Consider the following 17,676-nt stretch of genomic DNA (forward strand, 5'->3'; position numbering starts at 1 on the left):
AGGGACTTATAAGATTTGGTAAGAGAGGGAAGTTGAGTCCAAGGTTTATTGGACCATTTAAAGTTCTTCAGAGAATCGGGAATCAAGCTTACAAGCTAGAGTTACCGGAAGAACTAGAGGGTATTCATAACACCTTTCATGTGTGTTATTTGAGAAAGTTCACAGGAGATGTGCCCGACATAATTCCGATTTCTGAGTTAAGGTTGGATGAAAACAAGAGGTTGATCGAGGAACATAAGGCAATCGTTGACCGTAAGACTATGAAGTTACGACGCAAGATGGTCGATTTAGTGCTTGTGCGCTGGAAACATACGAATGGACCAAATCTCACTTGGGAAACGGAGAATGACATGATGATTCGCTACCCGCAGTTGTTTGGTGATATGTGATTCCGGGGACGGAATCATCCTAAGGGGGAGAGAATTGTAACACTCGTGTTTCTAGCCTAGGCATTTATATTGAGTTGATAGTGTAGGTTAACCTTTGTAACTCATTTTGAAGAAATGAAAAGGAATTATGTGAATATTATGTGAATTATGTGTTTTATGCTTAATTATTAGGGCTTAATTAATTAAGAATTAAAATAAGCGTCAAAATTAAAGTGTGAGATAAGCCCGATATCTTTACATAAAGTTGTAGTGGTTGAAACAAGGATTTCGGGGATATAAAGAATACCAAAATCCGAGTTATAACGAAGAAGTTATGACCTGTTGAAGTTTCACGACAAAACCGGCACGGTGTTGAATGTCGTAAAAAGTGAGTTTTCGATAAACTACTTTTTAGCCTTAGTAATCTAAACGAAAGTCGTAGTATTTGTTAAACTGATAAGTTCGATAAAAAGAACGCCCAAATCTGACTGCGTATGAGGAAGTTATGATTTTTCGAAGTTTCAGCGTAGCAGTAGATAGCTAAAAACTCGAATTTTAGATCGAGCGATTTTTAGCCGACACAACCTAAACGAGAATTGAAGGTCTCGTCATTAGGAGCACAACGGTAAAAAGTCTGACGAAAACGGACGTCGGATGAAGAAGTTATGAATTTTTAACGGATTTTCTGTTCCGGTCTGTTAAAAATAATAATATAAAATTTAAAGTCAAAATTAGCCAACGAAGTCTAAATGGAAGTTGTAGATCGTAATTTTAGCTACGCGTGCATATAAAGAACGTCAAAACGGAGCTCATATGCGAAAGTTATGGATTTTAGAAGTTTTGGCGCGAAAACCGAGAAATTTCGCATAGTCACACTTCGCCACGTCACCCTCGCTTAGAATGTGACATGTGTCCTGCTGAGTCACTAGGCTGCTGAGTCACCAGGCTGTTGAGTCACCGAAACTGCTGAGTCATGCGAAGCCACGTGTCCTCTTCTGATTCGACCGAGGAGGAGGCCCAATCCGAAGCAGCCAGCTCCCCAGCCGAAGCTTCGCCCTGCTGCCGCGTGTGTCCGAGCCTTGCTTAGCCTAGATCTGAGCCTCGCTTAACCTAGCTCCGAGCCTCGTAGGTGCACCAGTAGACTCCGGTCCACTTAGAAGCCGCCAGCGAGCCCTCGCAGGTGCGAGCCATGTGCGAGCCATGCGAGCCTTTGCCTGCGAGCCTTCTCAGCCATTGGATCAGAAGCTTCTCAGCCGTCCGATCAGAAGCTTCACCCTATAAATAGAAGGCTGCGAGCCTTCTCGGATATTTTTAAGAAATTGCCACTTTTAACCCCTAAACCCATATTTTCTTCATCTTAACATCCCGCAAAGCCCCGGTATCGATTGTAAAGCCCGGAATACCCCACGAAGTGCCCGAGAAGCCCGTAAAATTTATCTTTTCGGTTTTGAAGCCCGACTTTGCAGAGCCCGGTTTCTCAATAAAACTCCCGGTCTTATTAGAAACGATCGTTTTAGGAAACGAATTGCTGCCCGATTTTCACCAAAATATGTGAGTGTGTAGTTACTTTCAATTTACACATAGATATGAAGTATTTACCTTGAAATACGTGTTATGTGTAAATATGCTAATTGTTTATTCGAGGTGACTCTTGAATTGATGTTTTATACAAGTTTTAAACTGTATATGCTTTTTATCTACAAAATATGTTTGGTAGAACATGGGTAGATGAAATAGTTGATGTGTGTTAAAATGGTGAGAGGCCTCGATGTTGTTGTTGTTGTTGTTGTTGTTGTTGTTGTAGTCATCTAGCGGAGTATAGACGACGACCACAGACTTTCTAGATGGTCCAGTGGAACACTAGCAGGTTCGCAACTTGTAGGTGTTGATGAATTAAATGTTCATTGGCGTACTCCATCCCCCTCATGGTTGCCTTTAGGACATGTATGGCTGAGGAAACCCCTTAGCAGTAGTGTCCATCCTGATGATATTCTTTAAGCTAGGTCCCTTGTGATAGGTGTTTAGGGACGTAAAGTGAGGACAACGGGAATGGGTAATCAGGGTTATTGTTGATTGGTGAACTTAATATGTATATTATTATTGTGGGTTGAAAACCCTATATGCTCACCAGGCTCCCAAGCCTGACCCACTCAGTTTTATGATTACAGGTAGTAGACCCCGAGCATAGTCGGAGGACGACGAGAGATTTTTGGATTATAGGCCAGTAGTTGTAAATAACTGTTGAAAGGCTTATAATGTCTTGTTTATGCTTTTGATCTGTATCGGAACATGACATCCCAAGGTTTTGATATATATATATATATATGGAAAACATATACCTTCTTAATGAAGGGTTTTCATAAACTTTTATCATATTTTGTTTGGGGACCAATTCCGCAACATATTTTAAAAAGATTTCTCTGATTTTATTTTAAAAAGCATAAATTAAATCGGTCTTTTCTGGCCGAGAAATTAGGGGATGTCACACAGGTCGCCGGCGGTTCAAATTATAAGGAGGTAAGATGGGTTGGGAATCCATCAAATTTTGTGGGTTGGGAGAGCTTCGACGAATCCAAGTGGGGGAGAATCATTTAGATTTATGGGAGCTGAATCAGGTGTAAAACTACGGTGAGTTTCACATCCCAGTCGGGAGGGAAGACGACTCAAGTGGCCATCTGGATTGAAGTTGTGTAAGTTAGGAGTTCTGGAAACTTCAAACAGTCAGTTGGCATCTTCTTTGTGATGTATATCATGTATGTGTATGGATTCAGGTTGAGGGTTGAGTTAGAGCCTCGCTGATTGTTCTTGTTTCATGAAGGCCTTGGTGTTCAAAGCATGACCCGAACACTTGATTGGAATTTAGTTGGATGCGAGATCGTCTCAATATGATTGTGTTTGATATGGTAGAGGTTTGGTAAGACCATGGGTGATGAACATGGCGGGATAGACGTGTCATAAGACTGCGGGGTGGATGTAGCATTCACTAGATTGACAGATAGTACGGAAGTGTTGTAAGACTACGGTGTGGTCGTAAGACTCACCAGGATATCAGACAGTTATGGAAACTTGTTGTAAGTCTGCGATGGAATCGTAGAATTCACCAGACTGAGGTAGACCATCATTGGGGTGGTCATGAATATAAATGAGGATCAACTCGTGCGTTGAGCAAGACTGAAAGTGGGGTCGGAGAGTATCTCTCTGTTATAGGAGGATGACCATTGGGGTCCGAGGCGAGTTTGGGCATGTGTAGTACTCGATGGGGTGAGACCCATAGGCGTGACCTGTTCGTTGGTATAGACTGGGTGAGACCCGTGGGCGAGGCCCGTATGATTATGGAAATGTATGTGGGACCTGGTAGAGACCGGTTAGGTCGAGGAATTGGATTATGGTTTTAGTGGGATGGTCATGTGTTCAATGAGTGGCATAGTGTGGTGCATAGGCTAGGGTAGCCTTATCAGTTGGACTCTCAGGAACCTGCTGGCTAGACCAAGTATGAGACTGGTAGTCTTAGCGGTGGATTGGGGATTTCTATATTCTAGTTTAGTGAATGGATGCCGTAAATCAGAAGATATCGAGTGAAATACAAGTGTAAATCCTTGGATCTTAGGTTATGAGTTATGTACAGAGTTTGCTTTGGTAGAGACTCACATTGGGAGTCGTTAGTGTGTTTATGAAAGATCTTTACTTCAACAAGTTATGGATTAAGGAACCTATATGTTGGGTTATCAGTTGGAAGGTTCGTGGTCAAAAGGATGTCTTCAGTTCTGATGGTAGGAGGAGATCCTTGTGTTTATGTTTCAGAATGGTTATACCTATGCGGAGGTCAAGAAGTTATGGGGCTTCGGAATTATCGAAGTAACGTATTGGATCGACATCTATGGGATCAGTGATTTTTTTAGCACTAGAAGGTTTTGTTCGGAACGTAGGTTCCTAGGACGGTGGTAAGGATTGATTTCGAGGTCGAAATCTAATTTAAGTGGGGGAGAGTTGTAACGTTGTGTTCCGAATAGTTTCCTAATGCGGGGCGGTGACCCGAAGATTGGGTGTCATAAGGCTTAGTGCCTTTATAAAAGAGAGACTTAGACCCATTTGGGTGTGGGTAATGTAATTTAGGTGATCTGGGAGTTTGGTTTGTGTTTTGGAGCCAAGGGGTATATAGGTAAAGTTTCAGTTCGGGCTTTTATGAATATTGGTTTTTTTGGGAAGTTTTAAGGCAAGGGTAAGTTGATAGAAGCGTAGAGATTCTCGTTACCTTTCCATGGATATAAGGATAATCAGAATCGGACTTATAATGGAGAAGTTATGACTTTCAGAAGTTTGGTGGTTATAGGGTTAAACCTAGTACACGGGGGGTACATAAGTGTACGCTAGGTGTATTAGTGTTAGGTCGAGTACGCAAGGCGTACGTAGGTGTACAATGGGCGTACTAAATAGATGCATCGCATGTGTTCTTTACAGTACGATGGGCGTACCAGAATTATGCATGGCGTACTGGAGTCAGACCCAAACCCTGATTTAGGTTGTTGGATGATATTTAAGCTCCTTAACTCACCACCAAACCCTATTATCTTCAGCCATCATCCCTCTAAACCCTAGAAACGAAACCCTAGACTCCATTTTAGTGGTTTTTCATGCTTTTTGGTGTTCATAGAAGAAGGAATTTCTTAGAGAAGTGTGGGATTGCTTGAAGCCTTTGGATCTAGGGTTGTTGCATCTTGATCTACCTTCTTGAGGTATAAAGTTTCTATCTTGATGACTCTAGGTGTTAGATATAGTTTAAGGAGTATTTTGGGTTCATTTTGGTCCTTAGAGTCATCCTTGTGAGTATGAGCTACTCCAAGAGCTTAAAATGTTGGATCTAGGCCTTTGGAAGGTCCCTTGTTCATAAAAATGTCATTTTGATGAATTATTTTGGGCCATGCATGAATTTAGGTGTTTTTTATGGATTTTATTTAGGTTTTGGTCCCATTAAGCCATGCAAAGGAGTAAATTTGCCAACTTTATGTGTTAAGACATCTCATTAGGACCATATCTGAGTTTGGAAGTCATTGTCTTAACCATTCAGAGCTTAATGTGGATTTTTGGTCTCTGATGGGTACGTTGGGTTTATGTAGGAGTACGCTCAACGTAATGGGTGTTTCGTCCATCAATCTCGTGTACCTTGTGCTTCATTGCTGAGCATGCGGGGCGTACGTCTCTAGTATGCAGGGCGTACTCCCCAGAATGGTCATTTTGGGCCTTTTAAGGTTTGGACTTTGTTGGGCCATTAGACTTCTGATTTTGGGCCATGGTTTAGCTATGGGCCTTCTTAGAATTGGTCCTATGATAGTTTTGGGGCCCAATTAGGAATTTAGGCCATACTGGGCTTTGGGTTGTCATTTTGGGCTTTTTGTGCAATTGGGTTGGCCTTGGTTTTGGGCTAAGTAAGAAAAGGGTAAAATAGTCTTTTACCCTTTAGGAAGTTGGTTTATGGAGTGGACCTCTGGTTTTGGGTTTCGGGATACTTATTAATTAAGTTTTGTATTTATTGTTAGTTGGCGCGAGGTTATCCGGTCCAATGGTCCGAGCAGTCATTTGATTATTAGTAGATCGGGGTGAGTTTCCTTACTGTGTTTAGCGAGTCGAAGACACCAATGCCGGCCCATGGTTTATTATGTTAGGAAGCTAGATGTCTGCGTGACTCTTGCATGTGTTATGTGATGGAATGCTTACCGAGCAAGGCCCGATGCTGAGCGGGGCTCGATGACTATATTGTAAGCTATGGTCTTTGTGATTATCGCACGTGTTCGTATGATTATATGTTGATATGTTTATATGTTTATCGGGTAGGGCCTGATGACTGGCAGATCTATACACCGAGTGGGGCTTGATGTCGGGCGAGACCCGATGCCAGGCGAGGCCCGATGAAGAGCAGGGGCCTAATATGTGATTATTATGTATGGTATTGGGTATTTTGGGAAACTCACTAAGCTTTGTGGTTACGGTTTTTATGGTTATGGTTTCAGGTATTTCCGGTTCGAAAGGGAAGGGTCCGGCATGATTGCTGCGCACCCACGCATGTTTTCGCATTATGATGATTTTGGGATTGAACTCTAATAATTGTTCTAGTATAAAGTACTTCTAAATATTTAGAAAAAGGATATTGAATGTTGACTTAAAGATAGTTAATATTTTGGTTGGATTAAAAATGAAATTTTTACCTCATAATTTTGGGACATTACAACTTCATTCCCTTTTTGTATAAAAAATAGATGGATGACATTTTAAAATAAACGTGACAAGTTCGTTGGGCTAATGTGACATTTTCCCTGTTCCTTAAGAAGTTCACAATGATTCAATCTCTTGATTTTTTTTCATCGTAGACGAAGATGATGAACCAAAATAATGGGGATATTGATAGGGGTTTCACCCATATTTTAATCAATTGGAAAACCAATATTTGATTTCAAGTTACAAAGCTTAGGTTTCTCCTCGATAAATTTTTCCTTGGAGAATCAATCGAAATAGAGGAAGCCATGGTATTGTTATTTGAATAAAATAAGGAACATGATGTTATGAGAGAGAGAGAGAGAGAGAGAGAGAGATTATGAGATCTATTAAATTTTATTCTAATTAAATTAATTTAATTCATAAAATATAAAATAAAATGAAATGATTTAAGGAAAATTAAGTAATCTAACCACAATTTAAAGTTTATTTGAAAAAAATTACCATAAAAAATTGTTTTTAGCAAAAATAACATTTTGGTCCAGAAAGAACATTTCGATCCAAGAAAAAACATTTTTTTTTTGATAAAAACAATACATTTCGGACTGTCCTTCCGGATTTCGGACCAATATTCTAGATTCCTGACTGAAATTACAGATTTCGAGAAAAAAACTTAGGAATTTCAAAAACAAGTTTGAAATCTGATGAACAATTTCAGAATTTCGAGAAAAAATATTTTTTACTTAAGTCTAACAAAAGATTAAACAAACATAGTAAATGTGAATTATATCGATATTAATGCATAAAATCAAACATTTTATTATAAAACCATGATACTAAATACTCTGAAAAAACACATTTCAGACATAAATGAAGATATTTAGAAAAAAAAAGATTTGCAAAAAAAGAACCAAAAAATAACTCAGAAATTTGAAGATCAAATCTGAAAAGGATCATTATTTGAAAAAAAAATTGAAAAAGTAATTCAGAATAAGACATTTATAAAAAATGATTATTTTTTAAAAATAAAAAAAATTGTTATTTTCTAAAACTTATTTATATAGATTAAATTACTTAGTTTTCTATGAAACAAATGTTATTTTATAGGGGAAATGACACAAATACTCTACGAATTTTCTAGGGTAGGTCCATTTAGTCTATAAATCATTTTCGTGGCTTTATGAGGGAACAAAGTTGTTTTTGTCAAGTCGATTATGTCATTTTGGCCAAAATGAAGGGGTCACCTCGTACCCCTTTGACATATAGACATTTGTTGACTTTGAACAACCCCACCTGATAAACCCAAAACTATTCATCTTCTTCCCCATCCTAAACCCAACTTAATTATAACTCCATAACCAACCCACCTTTTTTGCTTTCTTCACATTTTTTCTCATGTCTGCTCTCCACTTTATCATCATAGACACTTTTTCACACTCTCCACTGGATTTCTCTCTTCCATCACTTTACACACCAACTTTTAAAACAACCCAAATTCTAATTTCCATTCAAATCCATCCGAGCCTCCTCTTGATGTTGCACATCTCATCAACAATCAACATCTACCATATCCATGGTGAAAACACGTTCTTCCAGGTGCTTCATGTTGCCTTGCACAAATACATCACTGAATCATCAGCAATCAACATCCACTAAATACATGGAGAAAACACCACCAAGGTCGAAAATGAGCACATTCTTTTCTCCAACTCTACTGCTTTATTTTCTATGATTAGTAAGTGATGGCTGCATTGGTGGGTTTGTTGATGATATGCATCACGTTTAAAATGGCAGTAACTCTGGCCTATTTGGTGGCCTGGCATTGAGAGTCGTTGAAGTAAGCAAGTACGGTGATAACTATGTTTTTGACAGATGAACCAACGAAAGCTTCGAAAACCTCGTGTATTTTGACGAGTACCATGGAAGAGATCTCTTCAACTACAAATTGCTTACTTTCACCTTTGTAATTGTTCCCGATAATTGGTTTCTCTCTAGGCCCTGGTGTGATTTTGAATGGTCATAACTTCATGTCCTCTTGCTCACTTAATCTCCTTCCAATTAGTTGTTTGGCGTCTATTTTGTTATCAAAACAATTATGAGAAAAAATTTAAGGAATTACACATCAGATCTAGCTCCTAGCTACAATAATAAACAAATTCTGAACAACTTTCAAAATCGAAGATAAAACGCCCAATTCTGATGGACTTTCAGTTGCATACAACGTTGTAGAACTCGTTACTCGGTACCTGTTCGGCCGACTACTGAGTAGCGAGTACTCAGGAGTACTCGGATTCGGTAATTCATGTAGAAATATTTTTAAAAAATTATATATGTCAAAATCATAAGTTGATTGAAATATATAACAAAATTAGATAATGTGAATACACAAAAACTGAAATATACATAATGGTATAACTTTGTGAATAATTACTAAAAGTATAAGATATATATATGTAGTAATAATCACATGTGCATGTATTAAATAATAAATCATTAAGTATATTATATATATATATATATATATATATATATATATATATATATATATATATATATATATATATATATATATATATATATATATATATCACTGAGTTGACCGATTTTACAACATTGCTCAGTCAATATGAGGCCGATCGGGGAGTATTCGGGATTTTGTAACTCGTCTCGGTAAGGGGCCGAATAGCGAATACTCGGAGAAGTAATCGGCCAAATCGACGAGCTTTACAATACTGGTTGCATATGGATTCATCGATGAATTATGAAGTGACTTGAGTTTTTAAGTTTGACTATTTGCTAACTTGGCTTTTAACACTAGTAAATACAGTTTTTATTTTTCCATGTAGCATCTTTACCTATTAATTTAATTTAGGTAACAAAGACTAAAAGTACAGGTTCTTCACGACTTTGTTTCTTCAAAAAATCAAAAAAAATACTTTAAGGACTAAATAGATCAACTTTAGAAAGTTCTTATGACTTTTGTGTCATTTTCCCTTATTTTATATGTATCAAAGGACCAGCCATAAGAAACTAGAAACAACAATGATCAAAAGTGTATGATTTCTAATAATTATCCCAAGACGATATTTTTTACTAATCAGGACCAATCGCAAAATTTTATCAACTTTTAAATTATATAGTGTTGGGTTGGTTTGGAATTCGGAAAGTATTACTAAATAAAGTATAATAAACATGATGTTTATATAAAGAAAACAAAGTTAAAAAATACGAAAGCAAGATGAACATGTTATACTCGTGTAATCTGTAAATCAAAACACGAAATCCAAGAATTTGAACTCTCATTCTATCATAAATTGCAACAAATAATCCTACCAAAATTCTTCGTCTTTTTGACACTTCCTATACATCCTCTTTCTCGATATCATTTGATTCGAAGGTTGAATTTTGTCGAGATATTTGTAATCCTGAAGTCTGCTTGCGGCGGAAGGTAGGGATCCTCATTCCCTTTTCATCATAAAGAATAGCTTCATCCTCATCATCAGGAACCCTACATTTCTCCCCTAAAATTATGGTTTTCTTCCAAATAGAATCCTCATGGCTCAACTTATTCTTTCCACGTTTTGTTTCTTTTTTTGACGCCTTCTTGTACCCTCCAATAGATCTCATGCTCATACTTGATGACAATTTCCCCTTTTGCGATGCATTTGAGCTTGATCGGACGTGAAAAGATGCCGCCCTTAGTTTCACCATTGAAGGTGGTAGTGGAAGTGGTTTATTGATTGTTTCCGGTGGTGGTGGAAGTGGTTTGATGTTGGTTTCTCGTGGTGGTGGTAAATCGAAAGACCGGTGGTTGTCCGTTTTATCATCGACTCTCACCTCGAACGTTTGTATTTCTTCATCTGCTAACGCTTCTCGATTCGTTAATGGAATGGATGTTCGCCGTTTCTTCTTGGGGGCTCCACAAAGGAATGAAACGATTGTGATTACGGTTGACACAAAAGCAAATATGAACGTAAATGATTGCAATGGATTGTGTGGAGAACTCTCACGTGTTGGAAAGTTTCTCACCATTGCTATTCAGAATTTATAGAAGAAGAACGATGACAACATGAAGCTCGGATTATTTTGGAACAAGACAATGATCATTTCAAGTTGGATTGGAAGATGGATGTCAAAATTTGTCATCTGAAATGTTGTTTTATGCGAAAGAGATTGCTGGAATTGTGGAATTTGTAGAAAAGAAAGGAGAGGCCACGAACAATGCATCATTGTGCTTTCTATATTTGTACAAAACCAAAATCAGATCATAGATATAAAAAAAAAATGTTTACTGTATTCTTAATACAGGTGAGCATGATGAGCTATTAGGCCAAAACTAAACATCAAACCGCATGCATCGGTTTTTCTAATCTTAAAAGCGCAATGTGTTGTGTTTCAAGTGGTGCACTTTCGTTTTTAAACTGCACAATATCATGGTGTTTTTTATTTATTTTTTATTTTTTTATTTTATTTTTTATTTTTTTATTGTGGTGCGGGTTTAAAAACACAACAAAACAGAAATGAAACATTTTTTAATTAAAATTTTAGTACCCAACACGTCCTAATCCATAAACATGAAACAAATTTTCTGTTTTACCTTTTTAGCCAACAATCGGTAATGGGGGTCGGACGATTGAAGATAGTGGCTTGGTGAGAATTCCAAAAAAAAGCCCTAGGTTATGTTTGAATTGAGAAAGAAAATTGAATTATCATGATACCTGCATTTTGCTTCAGTTTAATGAAATAATGAATATCAATCAACCAATATAATTAAGACAAAACTTCAAAAATGGTCCCTATGGTTTTCGAAAATATCAAGTTTAGCCTCTAATTTCAAAAAACCTCAAAGATGGTCCCTGTGGTTTCAAAACTTTTAACAAATGGTCCTTTTCGCTAACTCTGTTAACATTTGACCGTTAAGTGAAGGGCATTTCTATCATTTCACCACCACAGGGACCATTTATTAAGTTTTGCCTTATTTTGAAAAAAAATATATATAATTATTTAATATTAAAGGGCCCCACTCTCTCTCTCTCTCTCTCTCTCTCTCTCTCTCTCTCTCTCTCTCTCTCTCTCTCTCTCTCTCTCTCTTCCCTTCCCTTCCCGTTTTTCTTCACCACCGGCCAAGAAGAGGCTGCCGACCATCGGAGTTTTCCCATACCACCCTTCGAGCTCACCACCATCGCGTAGCATCCTCCCTTGGTCATTGTGGTCTTCCATCCGTTCCCACAGTCCCGTTGTTGGATTAAATACCAAGGAAGAAACGAACTCGTCGGAAAAACGGGATCGTCGGTCTCGGCAACAGATCTTCCACACCAAACCTTTTCTACTTCCTGTGTATTTTTCTCCCTTCTCGAATTGATAAAGACGATGTCCACAACCCCTATTAGTTGTAACCTGTGAATACAACCTTGTAAATATGATTGGAGGAAGTCCAGATGAGTCCATTCAGGTGAATACTCAATTCACGATATCTATTTCCCGTTCTTTTGTATGAAAAAATTGCAATTGTCAAAATGCCCTAATGTTCTAGGTAGAACAGATTACTATCATGTAACTCAATTTTGTATTGTTCCTTGCTTGTTGTCGTTGCTGGTGTTGTCTAGCCCTAGTTGTAACTGGCTAACAGCTTCAAGTTGCCTAATTCATTGTCTTTACAATACAAATTTGTAGATGGTTCTAAAACTGGCGGTGGTTGGGAATGAGTGGGTGAACAGTGGTGTATCGTGGACAAAACTTTGATCTTGTTAATGAAAGTGGACATCAGGTAATTAAGTTTTGTCATATAGATTGACAATTGGGTGAACATTGGTGTATCGTGGTGCTTCAATCATGAAATTCCCCCTGACTGAAGATTACTTCAAGAGAATCTGTAAATCCCTAATTTTGTCTGTGTATCAATCAGATCCGTTTGATGGTGCAGAATCCTAATCAAACGGATGATGTCAGATCAAATAGAAGAGAAGGAGAAGAAGATGATGATGAATCTCAATGTATTAATGAATAGAATGATGATCCGGATACAAGAGATTCACACACACACTAACACACAATAGTTCTTCTCTCTCTCTGGCCATAAACTCTCTTCGTGTTCATCAATCTCTACTCCTCACCCTAACACCTATATATATACTAGGGAACATGGGTCGGATAACATGGGCCGTAAATGGGTTTATGGCCGTAAGGTGCTTACGGCCGTAAACTCAACCGTAAACATGACCGTAAACTCCAAAAATATTACAGAAAAATACAATTGCCCAGAAAAGAAAAGTATAAACCATATTTTGACCCAACAATCTCCCCCTTGGTTTATAGATTTCTTTTCTTAATTGACCCAACAAACTCCCCCTAAAAAGTAGCTGGCTCTTCTTGTCAATCTTCAATGGGAGCTTGGCTTCAACTTTAACCTTCGATTTCTTCACAACATCAGGATGAACATATGAATCTTCAATGAATGACTTCATCTTGAGCACTTGAGCTTTTCTTCAAGATTTGGAATTGAACGCACATTGGGTGAGAAGGCATCTTGTACTGATTCTTGAAAGATGGCGCTTTCAGCTTAAGAATCTTCAGAGAGAACATCAGAGAGAACAAATCTTCTGGATCACTTCAGCAGGTACAAAGATAGCAACAGACTGATTGAGGAGGCTTCAATGCAATTCGTCACATAATCTTCAATTGCAGCTTCACCTTGCTTTTGGGGTTGAAGGATTGAATGTTGAAAGAATAATCTCCATTTCTTGCTCCTTCGAATGCGAATTCTTCGATGCTCACGGACGAGGCTTTGGCTCAGAAATCTTCAACACAAACTCCATGAGTATTATCTATACCTGAAATCACTTTTCAAGACTGTCACAACTGTAAATTTTAAGCTATGTAATCTACACATTCAAGTTAATGGGAATCAAAAACTTTAATCAAATGCAAGATACAAGTACTATAGATAGTCATCAAACAATTGGAAACCCTAGAAGTTTTGGTTAAGTCCATTTTGGACTAAGACTTCCTTATTGGATCCAAATGGACCAATAAGCTTTCAATTGGACTATCATGGGTTTAGGACCCTAATTGGGCTCTAATTGGACCCACATTTGTTTATTTCAATATTTTGGGCTAGGTAGAACCTAGAAGGAAATAAAACACAAGTTTTGATCCATAATTAAACCTAACCTAGCTTAATAAAGCACAAAAATCACAATTTCATTTTATAAGTCCAATAAATACCCTAATTAACACTAATGTTGGGCTTAGGAGCAAAAAGCCCAAACATTTTTTTTTCCTTCCCATTTTCGGCCCAAAAGAAAAGCCCAAGAGGGGGAGTTGACTATTACCATGCCACCTCATTTTTATCTCTTGGATTTCCATGCAACATATCTCATATCTCTATGCATATATCACTTCATGTCTACTCCTCTCTCTTTTCCTTCTTGCTCTCGGCCAAAACCCAACACACAAACACACACAAATATCTCACAAACACTCTCTAGATTACTCAAGAAACCATCCTCCCTCTTCACTTAAAATCTCGAAACTTTGCTTGTGCATCAAGAGGATTTCAAGGAAATATCATCACTTCTTGGTAAGTCACACATATCTAAGAAATTTATAACTCTTTTTCTCATTATTAGATCCTCTCTCTTAAACAATTTTGGTAATCATGCTCCTAGAAAGCTCCTTAAACTCGAGATCTACATCAAGGAAAGCTAGGGCCGAAAATCACATCATTTTCCTTCCATTTTCTTTACAAAACCGAGCCCCCACACTCAAGGTGAGATTCATACCCCTATTTTCTGTTTTTAAGAGTTTTTGTGGGGGGGAATACAAGTGAAAGTGTAGATCTATATGTGTTTGTATGCCTTGTATGATTTCCATGCTTATATGTATGCTTATATGTGTTTTAATGTTGGATCTAGCCATTAAACCCCTCAAAACCGAGATATAACTCATGTTTTATGATATTAGCTTCAAATATGTTCCTACATAATAAGTGGTACTAGATAAATAGCCAAGTGGTTAGCAACAATTTTCTTTAAGCTAAAAACACATATTTTGGGCCAAAAATGTGAAAAATACAAAATTAAGGGCCCAAAATGACATTTTACAGATTCTGATGGTTGAAATGTGTCAAAACAGTTTCAATAAAGCTATTTCTGGAATTCTATTTAATTGGTGGATTAAAAACATAAATTTCAAGCCTATTGGGCTAAAAATGCAAATTTCGGCCCAATAAGGCCCATTATGCGAATTTTTCTGTTTTGGAGGGCCAAAACTGTAACTTTCCGTAAAACAGTGGACTATAAGTGTCCCAAACCCTTTTCAAAGGTTTAAAATGCTTTTTAAATTTAAAAGGGACCAAAGTTGCAAAAATTTTCCATTTTGGGCCAAAATTGTCAAAATTGCGAAAAGATGGGCTAAAACCGAGAAAAACTGCATTTTCAGGGACTTAAACTGTTTTCTTTGAAAAATATGCTGGAAAATATTAATTTCAATAATTTTTGGTGTTAAAATGTCAAGAAAAATAGTTTAAGGACCAAACCGGGAAATACTTAAATAAAAGGGTTGAAAATGTAAATTTTACAAATAATGAGGGGCTGAAAACAGAAATATTTCAAGGCCGATTCAATGTGTACAATTTGATCAAATAATGACATCTCGACTATCAACGAAATACAACTCACTACAATACCAAAAGTCGTTGTTAAACGAATTGGCTCGGTCTCGAGCCAATGGAAATCTACAACTACTAACTCTTTGTTACATACAAATAACGATTGGTAATACACATACATGCGAGTGTGCACAGACGTCTACGCACCATCTTCGGGCCCCAAAAGTGTAAAATCTTGTTTGTTGGGCCTAGCTAGCCCAATGACCTGATCTTAAGGCCCGAAGACATTTTTTTTCTACGAAGTGTTGAGTTTTACCGACTTGGCACAACGTAGGGTGACTTTCAATGGCTTGTATCATTGGACCCCAAGGGCCATGGTATTGCTAGAAAAGTCTACACATTTTTACGAGGCGGGTCGGGGACCCCTCGCACACATTTTTCCCCAGCCGGTTAATAGAGTTACCGGGGTCTTCGTGACCTCTTTCTCTTCGGATGTGGGACCACTCATAGTCCGGGCGATTGGATAACGTGATTAGTACTGACGACGCCTTCGGGAATCGTTGGTATATCTATAAACCGGGCATTTGTGTAATGCGGGTTTGTAGTAAATAATCAATGCTCGAGAACCTTCCAACGTCGCTTGGGACCGATACTACTATTTTTGTAATGGTTTCAACGCAACTCAATGGATTTCAAAAGAACTAGGGGAACATCGGGTTTCCCTAGGGTTTTTATCACATACAGATTTTAAACGCATACATCTTAAATGAACAACTTATTTTGCAAGTATAGAAACAAACAAGCATACCTATGGATCTTCACAAACGTTTTTGAAAGCTTTTCTTTTCAGAAAATATCGGATTTTCTGGTGGTTTTTCAAACAATATAAACATTCGATTTCAAACACTACTTATGAACTCACCAACATTTCATATGTTGACGTTTTTCAAAATACTTGTATTCTCAGGAAACCAGTGAATCAAAGGAAATCATGCTCAGTGACGGTTGCAGTTTATTTTTGAATGAACCAAACAATATTAATTTTTGGAAATGTAATGTTAAAACAATGTATGACATGTAAACACTACTGGTTGTATTCTGTTGATGAATGGTGACGAATGTTGTTTGTTTCATATATATTCAATGTTATGGTATTCAATTGAGTCACGACAGCCCCCGGACGTTTCCGCCGTCTGGTTCGGGGGTGTGACAGGTTGGTATCAGAGCTTTGTTTATAGTGAACTAGCATGTCGAGCCATACATTGATATGCAACTATAAACCAAAAAGAGGGACTAACATAACTCTGAACAAAACAAATAAATAAAACACACTTGCCTGCATTAGGAGTAAGGACCTAACGCTGAATCAAACACCATAATGCTGGTATCTCGGTTAATTCGGGACTGTTCTTAGTGATACCAAGGAGTGAATGTAGCCTGATCAACTATATTCTCTCCAAAGTAAAACTAACACACGTCTTGATGAGATCGGGATAGCTAGGGAACCTAAAACTATACCCCTTATCACCAAAAAGAGAACGCCCGTTTAGTTTGCAATAGTGGAAGAGGCATAGGATAATATTAGTGAACTTTTAGGTGTTTTGCTATGTGTTGCGAATCTATGATTGTATTCCAAATGATAGAAGTACTTAAGTTCGTGCCATACACCTAGTCAGTAGGACCACAACCTCACGGAAACCACGTACACTCAACACCTTTCCGATTCGTGACAAGAAGATGCCTCGCCGACCTACTCGCGGGAATCCCGAACCAACCCCGCCGGAAGTTGACTCCACTGCTTTCCAGGCAGCCGTGTCTGCTGCGGTCACGGCAGCTATGGCACAACTTCACTGAGGAAACAATGGAGGAGGCAATGGTCAAGGCTCCGGAAGTTCGAACAACGGGACGAACCAAGGGCTCACTAAAACGTGCACCTACAAGGATTTTGCGAACGCAAAACCCCGAACTTTCAACGGCACTGGGGGAGTGATCGCCCTAAAGCGATGGATCGAGAAGGTAGAGTCGGTATTCGAGATATGCGAGTGCCCCGAGCAGATGAAAGTGAAGTTCGCGGCCTGCACCTTCGTGGACCAAGCACTCACTTGGTGGAATGGTCACATAGAAGCTATGACACTCCCTATCGCCAACTCTATTCCCTGGGCAGAGATGAAAGAGATGTTGACGGCTGAGTACTGCCCCCGAGGCGAAATACAGAAGATGGAGCAGGAACTATGGAATCTCACAGTGCAGAATGGGAACATCGATGCTTACATATCGAGATTCAGCGAACTATCTCTGTTGTGCCCGGGTATGATCACATCAGAGGGGAAGAAGATTGAACGATTCATTTGGGGATTGACATCCCCCATTCAAGGGAACGTGATAGCTGCTAACCCTGAAACATTTGACAGCGCGAAGAGATTGGCAAAGAGGCTATATGATCATAACCACAAAAAGGGCGAGAAACCGGTAGAGACTGAGAAGAAGAAGGAG

This window comes from Lactuca sativa, chromosome 6 (assembly GCF_002870075.4).
Source record: "Lactuca sativa cultivar Salinas chromosome 6, Lsat_Salinas_v11, whole genome shotgun sequence".
NCBI lineage: Eukaryota > Viridiplantae > Streptophyta > Magnoliopsida > Asterales > Asteraceae > Lactuca > Lactuca sativa.